At 40.4% G+C, this 17,508-nt stretch overlaps 2 long non-coding RNA genes across 2 annotated transcripts; one reads left to right on the top strand and one right to left on the bottom strand.

The window, feature by feature from the left end:
- Nucleotides 1-6,317: 6,317 nt before the first annotated feature.
- LOC139129980 (uncharacterized) lies at nucleotides 6,318-7,791 on the bottom strand. The gene is made up of 3 exons (XR_011551731.1): nucleotides 7,600-7,791; nucleotides 6,658-6,833; nucleotides 6,318-6,389 (listed from the first exon to the last, which is right to left on the bottom strand). It is a non-coding gene; the product is annotated as an uncharacterized lncRNA (long non-coding RNA).
- A 5,047-nt stretch (nucleotides 7,792-12,838) lies between these two features.
- Nucleotides 12,839-16,465, top strand: LOC139129981 (uncharacterized). The gene is made up of 2 exons (XR_011551732.1): nucleotides 12,839-13,101; nucleotides 16,240-16,465. It is a non-coding gene; the product is annotated as an uncharacterized lncRNA (long non-coding RNA).
- Nucleotides 16,466-17,508: the final 1,043 nt, after the last annotated feature.

The following is a 17,508-nucleotide window of genomic DNA, read 5'->3' as shown; positions in this document are numbered from 1 at the left end:
GATTGAGTGTCCGGTTTGCCTTGCAGAGCTTGACAAGTCTACATGTTGCTTATCATTAGAAAAGTAAACATTTGCAACAAATTGAGTCTTTGATGTTAGATTACACCGTGCGGCAAACGTTTCCCATACACTGTCTCGTCACGATCACTGCAGTCGTTTCAGCATGTCACTCAAAACAAGCATAACACTGCACTACATGCACATCACCAGTTTTCTTTTAGGTGTTTACTTTTAAATTGGGAACTTTACGAAGAAACGAGTAAATTCTTAAAAAAAAACCTTTTCTTCTTCTCTCTCGGCTCGACTCGGATGTCACAATCACGACAACAGTTCCTTCAGCATGCAGTCTGTAGCATTGCCAGTGCAGTCTACTCTATCAACAGGTTTGACACGATAAAACACTGAATATTGTCAACCACAAAATGCTAAACACTCCTGCATGAAACTTTAATCCCGCTTTCTCTTTTGTCTCAGCTAAATGAAACTTTCTCATTGACACTTCTCTGAGCTACAAAATAGACTTGAAGAAAAGTGTTGATTTTGCACATGCAAGTGCAATTCAATCAACACGGTACATTTTGTGCCATTGAATAACACACCCAGTGTTTCTGAAATAATTCTGGCACTTAATTTCCCGGATGGCATCATACACGGCAACGGTTAGCATGGAGGGGACGGTGATATCTCTCTGCCTTCAAATATTCTTTACCTTGCTGAAGAAATACAATGTTCTACTATAATAAAACGCCAAGAGTCAGTCCGGTTGATGTTGAGGACTTTCCTCGAGATATAGATCCGACACTCGAAAAATATGCCAGTGAGTTTTGTCTGAGTTGTATTTCCCAAATCAAAGTACACAAATAGCTGAAAGAAAACTTTGATGATGTGCTATAGCTTTAGTGCGGTGTCAACTTGTTGTGCATATGTGGCATGCTGAAACGACCGTCATGATTGTAGACTAGACAGTGTATGGGAAACGTTCGCCGCGCGCGCTGTATAATCTAACATCAAAGACTCAATTTGTTGCAAATGTTTACTTTTCTAATGATAAGCAACATGTAGACTTGTCGAGCTCTGCAAGGCAAACCGGACACTCAATCAAATTCCACTGTATTTTACAGCCCGCATTGTCGATGTTCGTTCTTCAACTTTACGGACACGTTGTGGTCCTTACGCTCAGTTGTTAAACGACGGAGTGTCAGTTTGTTCAACGCACCCTGTGAATATGAATATTCTCGAGTGACCAATCAGCGCAGTCACAACTTCTCCTAGCCGGAAATGTAGTAGACCAATGTATTACGCAATACAGACTTCTCTTCGGTCGATTAGGTCATTGAGTCGTACCATAGGGAATTGCAACAAAGTCAGTCCCCAGGGGTAGGGGTGTCTTGTCTAAGGACAGGGTTCTTCCTGCTATGGTTTATTTTATTTTAATATGTTTTACTATGATATATATTGCCAATAAAGAGTTATATTACCAACCTTTCTTTGCAGCTTTGGTGTCTTTGTCTTATGTTAGCGCTGGTTTTGTAGCGATTTCTTTTTTCGTATTTACGTCCTTTGACAATCTTTAGCGAAGTTTCGTCACTGTGTTGCGTCTATTATCTTACCAGTTTGATTGCGTAATTCGCTAAGGCAAGCAAGGGTAGTAATTTAGTCTACCGGTATTATCTGAGGAGTTTGAGTGCCTAATTTGCCAAAGTAAACGAGGTAAATTACTAATCTGTGGACGCAGTCACCAGATTATCACCGGATTAACTTTGACAGAGTCAACAACGTACGCACCAGCAAGGTATGGTGCGTTCGTTGTTGACTTTGTCAAAGTTAATCCGGTGATAATCTGATGAGAGCGTCCACAGATTAGTAATTTACCCTTGGTTACTTTGGCTAATTAGGCACTCAAACTCATCAGATAATAGACGCAGCATGTTGATAAAACGTATCGCAAGATTGTCAAGGGCAGTGCTAAGCTAAGACCGAAACACCAAAGCCTGGTAGAATATATCTTTATTAGCGATACAACGAAACACCTACCCATCCTTGGGGACGGACATGTAGACAACCCCCTGTGGTCGTACGTGTAAACAGCAAACATGGCGATGTGACGGTGTGCGTTCGTGTATTTATGGTCGGAGTGTTTGATTGCGCATGCACGGCTTTGAGGTCATTTCTCGCACCTGGACGGGAGGTGCGCTCTTGTTTGACACACACAACTCGTTTAGAGGACGTTATGTAAGGCACAATGATTATCTTAAAACGCACGGCCGTCTCTCACAGCCCTTTTCATTCGCTACGCAGCACTGATTTTCCACTATACGACGCATTTAAAGGAACGTCGTTCGGCTACTGTCAAGTCACTGACATGTGACGTCACGAGGCAAAAATGTGCTGACTGAAATATTTTGCCTCGTGATGTCACAGGGGCTCGACCTTTAATAGTGAAGTGATCTACCATTACATTCATTGTACGGTAGAAAATCGATGAGTCATTCGCAAACATACAGCCGATAACAAAGGCCCCGGCGTTGTTCAAACATTACAGCGAGGACGCCAACGTGGAGTCGACGTCACGTGATCGCCGTATTACTCAGTACTTGAATCATCGTCGCAAACCAATGAGGCAAGAAACGCTTGGTTTTTTGCGTGGCATTGTATCTTTCGCATAAATAAGTACAGTTCTACAAATCAGTTTAATGTTGAAACTCGATCCATTTCGGGTGGCATCCAGTTATTTTCTGCCCCATGAAAATACTTTAAAACCCGCAATGGATAATTTTATCCAGATAATAATATTCGACATCCTGACCGTGTGTCGTGTGTAATACGTACTTGACACTGATAATCTAATTCATCAGGATTATATCTACTTTATGCCATTGTGTTTAAATATTTTCAGCTGTCTCATATGCACAGTCGGGAGGGTCTAAATAAATGTGTAGGTTTTGAATTTATTCGAAGTTTCCTTCTGTAGTTTTCCGTTATCTGTCACGTGGAAAGATCATATTAAAAGAAATAGCAAACGTGCACCACGTTGTTGCAGAAACATATTTTATACTTTTGGAACGATGACACAATACAGTCGTGAGTGTGTCTGAAAGATAGTTGAATGGCTCCACTGTCTGTACAAGGTGTTCCAAAACCCCAACACGATATACCTTAGAGTCGAAGAAATCGCCTCTGACCTTTGAACCTCTCCAACTGACCTTTTAACTGGAGCAGGTCGACATCTGATGAAATGCTCTGCTTCAATTGACCCATTGTAATGTAAAGTGGCGATTACAAATAGCGACGTTTTGAAGTGACCAGCTATCAGAACACAGTCCCTCTATTCACGTGTATAGAGGGACTGTGATCAGAAGTATGAACATAACGCGTGCAAGCAAAACCCTCAAACAACTACAAATCGACGCGTCAAGATTTGCCAATTTCCATGGCAACCAACGCCAAGCTCGGCGCACGAGCCACCAAGGAAAGTAACAATAGCAGTGCTGCCATATGATCCGACCTCAAAACAATCAATATTCATCCGGCACTCAGTCAATAAGCTTTAGGTCTGCCAGTCAGTCAGTTACACAGTGACGTTGAGCAAGTGCATGGAGGTTCCGAGTTATGCGTGTGATCGTCATGTCCAATCATTTGACGCTGAAATAAGTAGACTCTCCCGATAAATGTACCCGTCGATTTCTAAATTTTCCAAACAAGAAGAAAAACAACTATAGCAAAGAGAGACAAAATAAAATATAACAAAAAAGAATATGGCCGCTTGTTATGTCGCTATCATAAAATTAAGACAAAGACGGCAGGGTGGTAAGGTATTAAGTTATGTGAGGAGATGCATTGGGCAATAGGTTTGATATAGTGGCATACTGTTATCACGAATCGAATCTTCAGAAGTATCATTGTGGCGTGACCCTATTAATATGAATTCACTTTCATAAAAGTTGTCCAGCTTTATAAAATGCTGTTGATACGACGGGCGTTTTTAAACATGTTATGGCGTCTATATAGTCAGGAAACAAGTTACTGGTCCCAGGTCCGACACAGTGTCGTAGATGAGAAATGTCAGGAATATCACAAGATAACGGATCTGCATTTTCATTAAAGTTAAATTTATCGCAATTAAACGTGATTTAAATCATAAACCCTTTTTGAGTCTAAATTTGAGTTGATTCAAACTGTGGTAACAAATATGCATACTGTGAACATGAAGTGTAATGTATACATAACTGTGAATAAATGACACAAAAGAAAAATACACAAATGAATTTGACGAGAAAAACAGACAATGTGAAATTACAGGAAACAAAATGTCACTTCAATACTTCATATTTATTTCATTTATTTCATCTTAGTTAATGATTTATCCCTTGTTTAATGTCTCACAAGACACGAAACTTTATTCTTAAAGTCAACTTTGAACATCGTCTAATTTATCAGCATTTTTTTCAGCATTTCCACCGCGATTGTGTCAACAGCGCCACCACACTGCAACAAGTATGATGCCATTTACTTGAATGCACAACACACGATGACCAACATTTTGTTGTTGTAATCTTTATTTTCTCTGTCATGTGATCAGTTTTTGAAAATGGCCGGAAATCTAAAATGATGTTAAAACGTTTGAATTTACAAGCTACTTTCGACACTAATAACAGTGTTATACACCTTTTCAGTCTTTAATGGGTCTTATTCAAAGAAAACTCTCGGAAAACTGGGGATATTTTCAAATCGGTTTACACATTCGCAGCTATTAGGGCTGTAACTTCTGAAGGTTTAATCAATCCTGGATGAAACATATTTTCACGAAGCTACAAATAATCACTACGCTCTGGCGTTGTTTCAGGGTGGCATTGCATCACCTAGGTGTGGGAAAGATTGTAATCATCACGGATTTAAACTGAAAATTTCGGCTTTTGGCAAAACAGTGTCCATTCAGAAGATGTATAATTGATCCAAAGTATGGAGCGTCTCCTTTGCTTGTTTGAACATTTTAAAAGCCATTGACTGTAACTTTTAATGCATTGTTTTCAGTTATAACCCTAAAATAGAGTTTCTTGTTCTACTCCCAACATGATTACTGTCTAGTAGTTTTGATTTCATTTTGTCAACACGGCCTGCACTTGTGTTATGTCACCGGTCAAGTTTTTAGTGCCGACTAGAATTGTCTTGCTAACAATAAAATTGCACATTGTACGAAATGAATACGCCATAAGATTCCCGTATGAAATTAGGGCATTGACAAGCCTTTGTAACATCCTTTAAATCGGTCCGTGTCTGGGATTTCTTGTATATGCTTTTGGGGTTTTTTTTGCCATTATGCACTATTGACGGTGTTAGACTAGGGTGCTTTTCAAGGAATTATAGTTGTCATGCCATGTAATTTGAATGGAGACTCGGAGAAAACAATCGCGACACAGATTTGAACGATATTGCAAAGGATTATCAATGTATAAATTTCAACCAGAAGTCGCTTAGGGAGGAAAAACCGATTTTTGGAAGGTTCGAAAACACGCTTGTCACGTGACTACTATGCAAATAATGACTGTGTGTTGTGTACGATCGGATTTCCCAATATCAGGGCTTTCGGAAAGTACATACTTAATTAGGGTTTGGGGCTTTTACAACTGAGAAAGATAAAAAATTGTGAAAGTCTCATATCTGTTTGTAACTACCTTTCATGCCTTGTGCTGGAAGTGCCAATACTCTAAATGTAATTAATTTACATTACAAAAGTGATGAAAACCTTTTCAAAAGATGCAGCCATCGTTTCTTCTTTGATTAAACCCCTTCGTTGTCGATATATGCAGCAAACCAGTTCTACGAATAATTAAATCTAATTATTACCTTGTGGAAATATAAATCGAAAAGAAAGGTGGGGGTGTTTTTTTTTTATTTGAAATCGTCTGCAAACAATGTCCGACTGTGATGCAGTCAAACTAATGGGCGAATTATAAATAAACTCAGCGTTGTTGTGCGTGCTGACAACATATAATTTTGTGCAACGATTGTTTTAAAATTTAACCGCAAGACTTAAAATCACCTCGCATATTGGCCAGATTATGCAATTCACTCTTTTTATAGGTGACCAGGGAGTGTACATAACTCACATCACATCAACAAGGAAATTTGTCTAGCTCGCGGGAAACACATAATAGTACAGAAATTGGGGTAAGCACGTGCTGTGTCTTGCAAAAGTATATATCTGTGGTGGTTTATGACATGCTGAACTTGTAATCCCTCTGACAAACGTCAATTGCCAATGTAAAATTATCAAATTAGAAATTGATTATTTCATTATTTTAGAAATATCTACGATGATCAAGGCGTATTGCTTTCTTCTTTGTACTTCCTATGTTCCTCATCGGGGGCTGTACACACTGTATCAACATCTACGGAGAGAGAGAGAGAGAGAGAGAGAGAGAGAGAGAGAGAGAGCGAGAGAGAGAGAGAGAGAGAGAGAGAGAGAGAGAGAGAGAGAGGGGGGGGGGGAGGGAGAGAGAAATTGTACAGATAAATTGATTAAAGTTTTTCTCAATACAGTGTATATCATTTTTATGTGCAATGTTTTCACACTTTACCAAAATGCGGAAAGTTTAATGTCGCCAAGTTTGAGCACTCTCGTAGACAAATATGTTAAGTCACTCTGTCTATACAAACCTGTATGTTTCATAAGCTTTGGAAGGAAGTCGTTCCAGAGTGCGCACTCCTTGGCTTTTAATGCTCGCTTGTTTTCCATCTTTGGAGAGAGTTCTTTGTAGGCTAATCCGGGTACTTTGAACAGTGGCCAATCATCCCCGGATGATTCCCCGCCAGTGCCAGATAAGTTTGGATTCCTACAGAAGTAAAATTTAAAGACTGTAACAGGGCATTAACAGAGGCTATATAAAGACGACGGTATCTCCTTTTTGTATATGTCGTTTTAAAAGGAGAGAACATTGTGATGTCTTGGAAGACCGAGGACTCCTTGGAAAACTTCAGCAGATGTTGGAGAAAAAATAGTAACGTATCGGCTTGAGAAATTGTTGTTCAAACATATAGGAGTAAACAGTTCGCTTATTACAATAATAAATCACCTCAAATATATATATATATATATATATATATATATATATATATATATATATATATATATATATATACATATATATATATATATATATATATATATATAATATATATATATATATATATATATATATATACTCTTTTTTGCAATCATTCAATAATTAAATTTGCCGTTTATCGATGCACAAAGAGCAATAAATATATAAGGCCAATCATTTACAGGAGGTTTCTTTGTTTATGGAAATATCATAGAGATAAATTGTTACGAAAACAGATAAAGGCCATGTACCGATGACCACTTCTGTCTTGATTTTGCAAACTATAACTTTTTTACGTTTGATCCTTAACTTAAAATGGCGAGCACCATCAAATGTCCATATTGTTAAAGATTCGCGACCTCCTATTCGTTCAGGATTTACACGTTGAATTTCACCTTGTTGAAGAGAAATCGAATAGTTGTGACAACTCTGTATTAACTTTAAACATTACTTTCCAAGGTCGTCGAGGTACTCCTAGAGTTTTGAACAGCCTTACCCGGATTTAGCGAAGTTTGTCCAGTATTTCATGACCTTAAGTGACATAGCCACTTCCTCTGGGTTCATTGTGACATTCTCTGGGCCTTTACCGTGACTGAAGTGTGCTCCGAATACAAATGATATATCTTCCCCGTGGGCAGCTTTCAACCATTTGCGCGGCCAAACAGAGGTAGACGGCACGTGGGTCATGTGGTACATATACACGTTTGCGCCAAATTTTGAGTAAGCGCGGGCCGACTTGTCCGACGGGCACACGAACGCGTAGTCGCCCTGCATTTGGGAGTAGGCGTTGAAAATGGCAGGATATCCAGAAAGGGAGTGTAAATGATATGAAATGACATAGATTAGAAATAAAATTGGCGGGAAAGGGCAGTAAAGTGTGACCCAACTTTCTCAGCGTGCTGGTAAGGCTTGAGTGTTAGGCTGGAATGCGCCGGTGGCAGAGAAAAAAAAGACCCTCTTGTAGGTGGAAGGACAGGGCGAGGTAAATGGGCACCCTTGGTAGAGGGAAAAAGAAGAGGCCGAAGAGCTTGGGGACGAACAGGGGTGAAAAAGAGGGTGTTGACAATCGCTTTTGGCTAAACCGTTGAGTGTTAGTGCGTTAAAGTGGTGATTATTTGTGTTCAAGGAGTCAAGTCTTGTTTTACTGGTGCTGATGGTGTGGACTTTACTAATGCCGCTAGCGCGAAAGTGTGAAAGATTATGGTCGGGTTTGGTTAAATGATCGGAGACAGGAGTTAGTTTGTGGCTACGAATGGTGTAGCCGTGTTCGTAGATACTAGTTTTAAGTTCACGTTTAGTTTCGCCGATATATTGTTTGTGACATTTTTGACAAGTGATGACATGGATAAGGTTACGTGTGTTACATGAAATATTGCCGATGACATAACGTGTTACGCCAGTATAGGTGCCGGTAAGTTTCGGTGCTATATTATTAAACAAGAACAGGTGACAATTTGCCCGACGCCAGAGGGCTAATTGCCTCCTGCTGCGAGGGCACATAAACCCATGTATTCAGGCAATAATATTTTAATTACATGCCTTTTCACAGTTAATGCTATATGACATATAGTTACATGCAGGGCACTTTCAAACAATTTTATCGTTACCGACCATTGTCAAACAGATTTTAACGAAAGTCAAAACAGCAGTGCGTGCATTAATATTTTACCGGTCAGTACATCGTTCACCGGCCCGCTAACTCCCCGGATGTTCCTACTCAAATCGATGCACTGATTTGCACTCACATCGAGGCACGTAATAGTGGTGTTGATTGCAGTTATTGCAACGTTTGGTGTATCCCATGGTATTGTGATTCGATGACTTGGAGAGACTGGTTTTTATAAGAACTTTTAGTTTTTGAAGGTTTGGTGGTTGTCCGAAGGAAGTGAAAGGGGTGTCTCCTATAGCTTTACTGATCTCCTCATCTTCAGCTACGATATCCCAATGTCAATGTAGCTTATTACACATTTTTTGGAAAGGTGGGATTAAATGTAACAACTAATGGGTTTCCTGTGTTTTCAGTCTGAGCGTTATTTGCGGATTTGTGAAGAAGTTCGGCCTGTCCTTGCCACAGGCCTCTCGGGTATAACTATTGATAATTTTGTTATTATTATATCCCCTGTTGGCGAAATGTCCAGTTTACACAACCGCTTTCTTGTTCTTCTACTCAAGGCAGCATGTTGAGCTGTCCAGTATTCAGCTTGCTAGCACAATCTGTGTACGTGTATTGTGCATTTTTATTATATAATTATAATTGACGAATGACTTTCAGTCTGGACTCTAATTCAGTTATCACCAATATTTAGATATACAGGCTTTGTTGACAAACTGAATATTGTTTACGTGTTTCAGCATGCTGTAGAGAGACAGCAAGAAACTGTATTTGATACATTGTATAAAAATATTGAAAAACAATCATCAATATTTACAGCTTCTTCCCCGTTACAAGGCAAACGTGTTGTTTTTACGTAAGTTTAATGGCAATCATACATTTTTAGATTTTTTCGAGACTAAAGTCATAAAATGCGACAAAACGTTTCTAGATTTTGTTTAATAATTACTATTATCAAAATGTTAGGAACCAAAATATTTTAAGGCCCCTTCACTAAAGGCAGACAAAGACTTTCCAGTCTCCCCTCAACTACCCCGGGAATTTCCTTATCCCCCCTGAATTCCTCCAGCTCCCCATCACTATTTTTTCTGAGCGCAGCCTTACCGCCGTTCGTGTTCATTCGACGCACGCGCAAATACATCACCTATAGACAGTTCACTTGACAGTACATGCCTATGCCACTCTCTATACACGACGGGAAACTTCCACGCTCTATCGAACTCAGTGGAGACGACGTTGGAATATATTACGATCATCATCAGTCAAAGCGTTCCATGTGCAAAAATAAAATTGATAAATGCGCTAAAGCTTGCTGAAATGATCTCGTTTTACACAATTACCGATAGTCTGGCAGAGACCCTGCGATTCGCGTTCTCCCTTGTTGTAACACGCGCGCCCTTCAGAGACACGACGCGAATCCCAGGGTCTGGACGTTCTTGCAAGCGACCGGTCGGATTTCTGCCTGATCCGGGTACTTTATAGAACTCCATACACCCGTTAATCAAAACAAAAATGACAAGTAGCATAGCCAAATAAAATAAAAAATGTAAAATAAAAACATACCGCGTATATAGGTCTACCAGCTACTATTATATATTCTCTCCGCCCAGTTAGATAGGTTTTTCTTTTGACGTCACTACCCTTAAGAATATTCATATACTTGCAAAAACGGATCGGACAGTCGCTGTGTCTGGCAGCGCCTGCTCACAGCTGCACTGCCTTCGAATGCAGGCCCATCGCGGCGCGCACAAAACAAGGCACAGCGACTGTGGAGAGTCTAAATTAGGGAACGAGCACAATTAACGGCAGGGGGGGGGGGGGCCGGAAGAGAAAATATGTGGTGCGTATATTTTTTACAGGCCCCCCCCCTAACACCAGCAAAAATTTTAGTGCCCCCCCATCACCGGCACCAAAATTTTTGTGGCCCCCCCCTCCCCAAAAAAGAAAGATTACATAGGTACAAAGTTGTACACATATATATAATCCTTATAACTTTTAATATATGCTTTAGTGAAAACAACATTCTTGCATTCTTGAAATAAATAATAAACAAATAAATATATAAATAATAAACAAATAAAATAACTTTACTTCAACTGAGTATCTGTATGATGTTTTCAGATGTTGGGGAAAATGTATAACATGACCGTTGTGATTTCAATGCACTTTCCACAACCCAGTGTCTGCCTTTCTATGATTACCCAAGATATTCAATGTTACTCCACTGTAATGACAGTCTGCCATTGGAATAGTCCTTCATGGGCTAACTATAAAAGACCCATTAATGCCATTTTTTCCTCCCTTTTTTTCAGTATTTTTTTCCTGTGTGTCCACTACGTATTCTAGTTCTGAACTGCCTATTAGCCAGTCCACATTCCTGTGTGGAACAGGTTGAATGGTTATTTGAGGAAAAATAGGCAGTCCATAGCAGTCCAACCTGCCACATGCCAGTATTGGAAATATGACATGTTAAAATTTGAACATTCATCACTGGCTATGAATGTGAAATCAGACTCAGCCATGTGAAGTAACCATTCATTAGCAGTCCTATTGAATTCATGATAGAAGGGAAGATTGTCAATGGATTGAATGGTAGCTTACACATGTGGCGGTAAAAATTTAGACATGCATTAATAAACTCCAAGGACTGACTTGTTGTCAATTCTCATGTTTTCACATCCCTATTGTCTATTTAATTTAAATAAATTAGGCGGCACTCATGTGTAGAGTTGATTTTACTTGGGTTAAGTTTTTCAGGTGTAATACTCATGTTTGCACTATAGAAATGCCACATGGGTCACATTTACCAGTTAAATTGTTCTCAGACTTAAATATTTAGTGGCTACAGAAGCAACGGTTTGCCATTTTAAAGTGACAGTATAAAGCTGTAAGTTTTTGATTTTGTTAATATTTTTGTTATGTATCAACTGCACTTACTTCATTGGTTTACAAATTTAAGTTGAATTAGCTCGTTGACATTATCAATACAACCAACATACACTTTGTGTGCATGTATATTATAAAAGTTCACTGTTATTGTGTTCAATTGAAGTTTAGTCCAGACCAAAATGTGTTTACCAACAATAACAATGCTGACTGTACATAATACAGGTTGTGAAGACTGGATATTTGAACGTGTTTTAGAAAATAGAATAACATTAGCAATACTGGCTAACATGATTTTGAAAGGAGAGAAAAACCTGTAGTCGATGTACGAAGAACACAATTTCTGCCAAAATTATGAAGTTACAGCCTATCCCTTAAATATAATTAGCATTAGTTTCATTCATCTCCATTCAAAAAAACGAGACCAGGGATTTTCAGTATAAACCAATGAATATGACAAGAGGGAAGTCATGCAGATGGCTACAAACGTCTGTGAGCAGCCTCTAAATTAAATCAGCACAGATAAAATTTTAAACATCGTTTATTTTTATTTTCAAAATGTGCAATAATAAACACATGTTCACCGCTAAATATTCCATATGATCGGAACCTGCATTCTATTGAAAGGTACTCACATTTCCAGACGTAATATGGTTGGATCTGTCATTAAATTTTTCTCATACGGTCCATGTTTTCGCGTACGTCCGTCAGCAACTGGCTATGATGTGCAGTCATGTACATGTAATGTACGTCAGATCATCACACAACGACGAACACACTTGCGACGGTTCTGCATCTGCCATTGTAAAACTTTCGCGATTACAACTTACATAAAACTTAATGGAAACGTAGTACAGGTACTGTTCATCTCCCCAAACCGTTCAAAAGTCGAGCCGGATGGACTAGCGGTTCTGACGATGTATGATGTCGTGACTTTGGAAAGAGTTGTGTTGGAAGAGTGGACGGGACGCAACAGGGTATGAACGTAAGGGTCCCGTAAATGAGTACGCTTGGATTTAACGAGGCTGATCAGAATTGCAACAGGGTTCACTTAGTGTGTTGAACGTCCGTATTTTAACTGATCTCTTCATATAAAGTCAATTTTTGCTTATTGGAAAAATCTAAAGGAACAGTTTACGCGTACTTGAAATGTCAAAATTTTGCGACGATCACGACCCTTGACCTTTCGAATTTGACCAATGCTTTGTGTTCCCACACGATCGTTCGTTGTCGGATATCACATTGCATCTCTCAAATGAGATTGCGCAGATTTTTTGAAGTAATGGCTGTTCAGACCAGCTGAATCTCACGAATTATGGCTGATTTCTCGGTCATTTCTTCCCCCAGTGACGACACATTTTGAGTCAAAACAGCAAGTGAGTTAGGTCTAAGTGGTAATGTTTCAGTTGGCATGAAGGTAAAGTGTATTTCCCCGCGACAGTGTTGGATGCAGTGGCCGAGATAGCAAGTCGTCGTGGACGATAATTTTCCGTTCATCCGGTAAGTATTTGAAATGCATATTTATAAAGGGCAATTACGAAATTAGTATGCCTTATAGAGAGGCTTTTCTCTGCACATTGATGTTTTCCTGGGAAGCTTGGTTTTGTATATGGCCCGACATTTTTAACCTGAGCTTTAGGGGTGAAAAGAAAGTACGTATCTGTATACCTGGACAGGGCGGAGGGAGGGCAGATAGTCTATGTAGCCGACACGAACATGGGGTTACACGAAAAATATGTAAATGAGAAGACAATAATAGATGGCACGGGCATCTGCCATATTGTCAACTTACTTGACAACTTTCATAAAGGGAAGTTGGCGGGGCCTATGCCAACTTGCCAACTTACTTACTTGCCAACTTTCATGGGTGGAAGTTGGCGGGGGCCTCTGCCAACTTGCTAACTTACTTGCCAACTTTCATGGGTGAAAGTTGGCGGGGGCAGAGCCAACTTACTTACTTGCAAACTTTCATTGGTGGAAGTTGGCGGAGGCCTGTGCCAACTTGCTAACTGACTTGCCAACTTTCATACTGGGAAGTTGGCGGGGACTCTGCCAACTTGCCAACTTACTTACTTGCCAACTTTCATGGGTGGAAGTTGGCGGGGGCCTCTGCCAACTTGCCAACTTACTTTCTTGCCAACTTTCATGGGTGGAAGTTGGCGGGGGCCTCTGCCAACTTGCCAACTTACTTGCCAACTTTCATGGGTGGAAGTTGGCGGGGGCATCTGCCAACTTGCCAACTTACTTTCTTGCCAACTTTCATGGGTGGAAGTTGGTGGAGGCCTGTGCCAGCTTGCCAACTTACTTGCCAACTTTCATACCGGGAAGTTGGCGGGGGCCTGTGCCAACTTGCCAACTTACTTACTTGCCAACTTTCATGGGTGGAAGTTGGCAGAGGCCTCCGCCAACTTCCCCATTGAAAGTTGGCAAGTAAGTTGGCAAGTTGGCAGAGGCCCCCGCCAACTTCGGCCCATGAAAGTTGGCAAGTAAGTAAGTTGGCAAGTTGGCAGAGGCCCCCGCCAACTTCCCCATTGAAAGTTGGCAAGTAAGTTGGCAAGTTGGCAGAGGGTCCCACCAACTTGCTAACTTCCACAACTTGGCAAAGGGCGCCACCAACTTCCACGCATGAAAGTTGGCAAGTAAGTAAGTTGGCAAGTTGGCAGAGGCCCCCGCCAACTTCCCCATTGAAAGTTGGCAAGTAAGTTGGCAAGTTGGCAGAGGGTCCCACGAACTTGCTAACTTCCACAACTTGGCAAAGGGCGCCACCAACTTCCACGCATGAAAGTTGGCAAGTAAGTAAGTTGGCAAGTTGGCAGAGGGTCCCACGAACTAGGAAACTTCCACAAGTTTGCTATTGAATTATGTAACAGACGATAGCCACCAACTTGGTATTTCAGAGTTTGAAGTTGTACCCAAGAGGGGGAAGTTGGTCGACGAAACCTGAAACTTGTACATTCTGCATATCATTAGCATCTCATTGTCGGCTACATGGACTGTCTGCTGGAAGTTGGCGGGGGCCTGTGCCAACTTGCCAACTTACTTGCCAACTTTCATGGGTGGAAGTTGGCGGGGGCCTCTGCCAACTTGCCAACTTACTTACTTGCCAACTTTCATGGGTGGAAGTTGGCGGGGGCCTCTGCAAACTTGCTAACTTACTTGCCAACTTTAATGGGTGGAAGTTGGCGGGGCCTGTGCCAACTTGCCAACTTACTTACTTGCCAACTTTCATGGGTGGAAGTTGGCGGGGGCCTCTGCCAACTTGCCAACTTACTTACTTGCCAACTTTCATGGGTGGAAGTTGGTGGAGGCCTGTGCCAACTTGCCAACTTACTTGCCAACTTTCATGGGTGGAAGTTGGCGGGGCCTGTGCCAACTTGCCAACTTACTTACTTGCCAACTTTCATGGGTGGAAGTTGGCGGGGGCCTCTGCCAACTTGCCAACTTACTTGACAACTTTCATGGGTGGAAGTTGGCGGGGGCCTCTGCCAACTTGCCAACTTACTTGCCAACTTTCATGGGTGGAAGTTGGCGGAAGCCTGTGCCAACTTGCCAACTTACTTACTTGCCAACTTTAATGGGTGGAAGTTGGCAAAGGCCTCCGCCAACTTCCCAATTGAAAGTTGGCAAGTAAGTTGGCAAGTTGGCAGAGGTCCCCGCCAACTTCCACCAATGAAAGTTGGCAAGTAAGTTGGCAAGTTGGCAGAGGCCCCCGCCAACTTCCACCATGAAAGTTGTCAAGTAAGTTGGCAAGTTGGCAGAGGGTGCCACGAACTTGGAAACTTCCACATGTTGCTATTTAATTATGTAACAGACGATAGCCACCGACTTGGTATTTCAGAGTTTGAAGTTGTACCCAAGAGGGGAAGTTGGTCGAGAAACCTGACTGAAACTTGTACATTCTGCATATCATTAGCATCTCATTGTCGGCTACATGGACTGTCTGCCGGAGGGAGGTGTGGCCATTAACGCAAAAACAAAGCTGGGCTTGAACAACGCCTAAGCTTAGTTTGCGTCCATGGTCTCACTCAGTGCAAAAACACTGCTATAAAAAAAATAGGCGAAATGAAAATATTAAAAAAAAACCAAACTACCGGTAGATCGTAGGATGAACATGGCTATGTAAACTTATGATTGTTTGCACCACCTGGTCTTACTTGCATTTTTTACTTCTTTTGTACATGGTTACTTTTAAAATCCATTGTTAATATGATATTGCCAGGTAAGAAGCCTTGTATTGAAAGACAGAAAAAATATTTAGAAATGTGATATGTCTTAATTTTCAAGGGACAGCAGCTGTAATTTTTATTGAGTTCAATAACTTGTTTGCCTCATGTATTAACATACTTTCTTGTATTGATTCAAATTATGAATTGTGATGCCCTCACTTTGTAAAGATGTACATAAATTAATCGGTATAGTGGCTGTGGCAACTAGTCAAGTCAATACAACGTACACAAGCACATTTCTAGACATATATGTTACATTTTCAATGTATTAATTTTGCACTCGCAAAGATGTATGTAAAAAATTCCTCTATGTGTATGTAACAAATCACACACATGTTCTGAAACTTTATTGTAAAGTTGTCGTCTTAATAAATGTTGCTAAGTTCATTCTCTCCTTTCTGTTTCATTTCAGTGTGCATGTCAGCCAAGGCCCAAGAGAAATTTGGCAAGAATAATCATGACTTACGTAAAGAAGTCTTCAATGTCAAATTTCAAAACAAAATAGGACATGAAAGACGAGACTTGGCCAGAGTTAAATGAACTCTTTTAAAAACTAATCTTTGACTAAATCACTTTTCACTGTGTCTATTATGAAATTTGTTAAAGCCAAAAATTTATTAAATTGGTCATCAGACTTACAGATATGTTTTGTGCTTTTTATTTTGAACGTTTGGAAAGGTGAATCTGCTTGTGTTTGCTGTGTTCAGGTGAGTCAGAGTTGCTTTTAACTCTGTTTGGCCTGTCTTAGTTTTAGGCCAAATATGGTTAAATTACATATCCAACCAATTGTATCTTATAATTCACCGTAAGAGGCTGTGTAAAAGTACTTGATTTTACTGGAATTTGATTTCACTTATTTGATGTTTGCTTACACCTTGCAAACATGCAAATGTAACAATGTTTACCAAATTCATAACGGCAACATCAAAATAAGTGAAATCGGGTGTCAAATCAGTACTTTTCATGGTGCTCTTTTTCTGCCAGGATGACCCTGTCATCATATGTGCATTCAAAATAACCATTGGTTCACATACATGTGAGTGGATTCAGAATAACCATTCATTCACATGTGTGTGAATGGCTAGCTCATTTAAATATTTCGGCCTATACACATGTTACCAACGTGCTTCTGAAATGAATGTGGACTGCCTGACTGCCTATTCCCTATGCACATGCATTAAGTCATGCCAACTAGCCATGTGAATGCTAATTTCACATGGTACTGACAGGCATTCCTGTTCTATAAGGGATTCCTATAGCATGATGAAATAACCAGTTTCAACCGAGCCTCTGTATCATTACCAACCATTATTACTGTTGACAAATGAAGTCAATTTTCAATAATAATATTGCTCATTTTACACATAACAACTGCATTGTGAGGTTTAAGACTTGGTATTCATCATGCTACAAGAAGTTTAACAAGGAACTCCAGCTTCAACAGGGAACAAAAATGCTGAAAAATATTCTCTGTCTGTCATGGTGTAAAAAATTTTGGTGGCCCACCCCTTACTTTCCCTGGAATTTTCATGGCCCACCCCAAGAACACTCATTTTTTTTCGTGGCCCCCCCATTTTCTCTTCCGGCCCCCCCCTGCCGTTAATTGTGCTCGGTCCCTTAACGACTGCAAGCACAGTTGCTTATTTTCTCCAATGCCGCTCTGCGCATGCGCCGTCGCGCC

Source organism: Ptychodera flava, chromosome 3, assembly GCF_041260155.1.
Source record: "Ptychodera flava strain L36383 chromosome 3, AS_Pfla_20210202, whole genome shotgun sequence".
In the NCBI taxonomy this organism is placed as follows: Eukaryota; Metazoa; Hemichordata; class Enteropneusta; family Ptychoderidae; genus Ptychodera; species Ptychodera flava.
Note: the sequence above shows the minus strand (reverse complement) of the source record. Positions and strands in the feature narration are given on the sequence as shown.